The sequence below is a fragment of the Tenrec ecaudatus genome, chromosome 5 (assembly GCF_050624435.1).
Source record: "Tenrec ecaudatus isolate mTenEca1 chromosome 5, mTenEca1.hap1, whole genome shotgun sequence".
Taxonomy (NCBI): Eukaryota; Metazoa; Chordata; class Mammalia; order Afrosoricida; family Tenrecidae; genus Tenrec; species Tenrec ecaudatus.
In genome coordinates, this window is record NC_134534.1 from 122,858,719 (window position 1) to 122,861,680 (window position 2,962).

The window sequence follows — 2,962 nt, forward strand, 5'->3', positions numbered from 1 at the left end:
TCAACAATACTTGTTCACTAGTTATAATTGCTGACTGATTGGTCCTTCCTAAGAGTATCTGCTCAAGCTCATCAAAAATTAAGAAGATTATACCTTGGAAGATTATGAAACAAAAGAAAAGGAGGAAAATCAAAAGTATAATTTTAGAATTTATTATATAAAATAATAACCAGTACATGAAAACTGCAATAAAATCACTATAATTTACTAAGTTCATAGGCTTGAAGACTCATGATAATCCCACCTACGACATAGTTAAAAATTAAAGTCATATAGAGAGCTCAATATTATCTTCCAAATTTCAAAATGTTAGTTAGCTCTATCATATATATTTAGCAGCGTAAGATACACTGTTGATTACTTACTGCTTATTTTCTCCAAATAACACCCATCTGTTAATGACAAAACTAACTTTTATTTAGAACACACACTAAGGAAGAACACTACTCATACAAGCTGCTTTCGTTTTTCATAAGAGGAAGTACTCAATAAGATATTTACAGGATTTGGCTGTCCTTTTAAATGATTTAAGGCAGATATTTCAGGGAAGGAAGATTAGTAAAATAGGTAAAAGCTGAAAATAATAATTTAAGCATGATGGACATATGCAGGTGAGGGCTTTACATATCGCAGGGTGAGAAGACTGTTATTAATTAACAGGCATCTTGTGTAGGTCAGTAAGCTTAGCGGCACTGGACAGCATTTCATTCTGTTGTTCATATAGAGTCACTAGAAGTCAGAATGGCCTCAAAGATACCTAATAACTTTTAAGTAAAAAGAGAAACACAAACACACAACAACTGAGTTTACACACGCACACAAACACAAACACACCAAAGCTTATATGGCATAAATTATTTTATTTTATGCCCAAATTTCCTGAACATAAAACTAAATATTTAAGTTTTAGTAACAACGGTTGTTACTGTTATATTTATCCTCAAAATCATGTGTTTTTAGAAGGCTAAATGGCGCTTTTTTGGGTCTCTCAGAGGTAAAGTCTAATTTGTTTGAACTACTCAGGAGCACTGATATCAATAACATAGCATCCCACCTTAAGAGGCTTGAAAGGAAAAAGTAAATTAAACCCAGGGCAAGTTGAGAGAATAAAATAAGACATGTTAGAGAACAAATAAATGTACCAGATTAACAAGAGAGAAAATCAATTAAACGTTAATCTATTCTTTAAAAAATATCAAGAAATTGAGATTAGGTCGACTGGTCAATAAGGTGGGGGAGGGGCAGAGAGAGAAAGAATATTCAAATTACTCAATTACTACAAAAAATGAAAGAGGTGACATTATTACTAACAATTAAAAGGAAATACTGTGATCAGTTGTATACCAAGAAATTCCATAACCTAAATTGAAAAGGACAGATTGCTAGAAAGACTCAAAGCAACACAACTGCAGAGGAAATAGAAAATTCCAATAGATTTCCAGGTGAAAGGATGTATTTTTCAATAAAATACTATCTGTGCACACATATATACACACTCACAACCTATGACTAGCTGGTATTTCTGATATGTTTTTTTTAAGTTTGGCAAATTTATTTCAATCCTTCACAAAGTCATTTACATTTTAGAATACTGGGAATGCTTCTTGTTTAATTCTGTGAGGAAAATAACCTTGACACTAACAACTTGACATTAACAAAGATATCCCAGGAAAAGAATATTACAGGCCAATATTACTTATATAAATTAGTACAACAAACTTAAGAGTTGCAAACTAAATCCTGCCACACCTAGAAAATCTTTTTTATATAGTAACCAAATGCAATTTATCACAGAAAGAAAGATAGGCTCAACATACAAAAATCAGCGAACACAATACATATGTTCATAGAAAAAGAAAAGTATGATTGTCTGAATTATCACAGAAAAAATTGATGAAATCAACATCCTTTTATAATAAAAGCATTCAGCAACCTAAAAAAATGAATGGAAATTTCTACAACTTGATAATAAGTGTGTACCAAAAAAAGAGAAAAAATCCTCCCCAAATTATATTATACTCAATGGCACAAGGTTAAATATTTTCGTATTAAGTCAAATAGACAAATAATACTCAACTATTGTTCAAATATTTAAAGAGATAAACAGACTATACACATGGATTGGAAGATTTAATATGATTAGGATGCAGATAGTACGCAAAGTTATATACAGATTCCAATGCAATATCATTTAAAATTCAAGCTGTCTTGATCCTATAAGTCATATAAAAAGTAAAGTTCCACGCTCACTTCAGCAACACATATACTAAAATTGGAAAGATACAGAGAAGATTAGCATGGCCCCTTCACAAGAATGACACGCAAATTAGTGAAGCGTTCCATATTTTTCAACCTCAGAGCACTGGCCCAGGGAACTCATAGACTCACTGCAATAGGGAAGGGTACACACACAGGTGAACTGGAAATCGACAAATGGGATTTAATAAGAATAAAGCACCTCAAAGGACTTTACCAAGAGGGTGACAAGGCAACCCACAACCCGGGAGAAGATTTTTAGTTATGATACATCAGACAAAGGGCTCATTACTAGAACCTACAACACCCTCATGACCTGCAAAAGAGGAAAACTGTTAACCCCCTAAGGAAGTGGGCAAAAGGATTGAAAAAAAAAAACAACTTTCACTTGGGAGGAGACCCATATGGTCAATACGCATATGAGAAAGTGTTCCAGATCATTAGCCATAAAACAAATGCAAATCAAAACAACCATGAGATACCACCTAACACCCTGAGGCTAGCCCAAATCAGAGAGCAACAAGTGTTGGAGGGGCTGTGGTGAAGTAGGAACCCTCCTCTACTGCTGGTGGTCATGTAGATTTTTACAGCCACTGTGGAAAGCAATCTGGTGATACTTAAAGAAAATGGAAATTGATCTACCTTATGACCCAGCCATCCCTCTACTGGGCATAAACCTGGTGGAAGCAGCAAATAAACCATGACC

General features: G+C 33.8%; 1 non-coding gene across 1 annotated transcript; it reads left to right on the forward strand.

The window, feature by feature from the left end:
- Positions 1-2,242: 2,242 nt before the first annotated feature.
- Positions 2,243-2,349, forward strand: LOC142449489 (U6 spliceosomal RNA). Its single transcript, XR_012784649.1, has one exon. It is a non-coding gene; the product is annotated as a U6 spliceosomal RNA (small nuclear RNA).
- Positions 2,350-2,962: the final 613 nt, after the last annotated feature.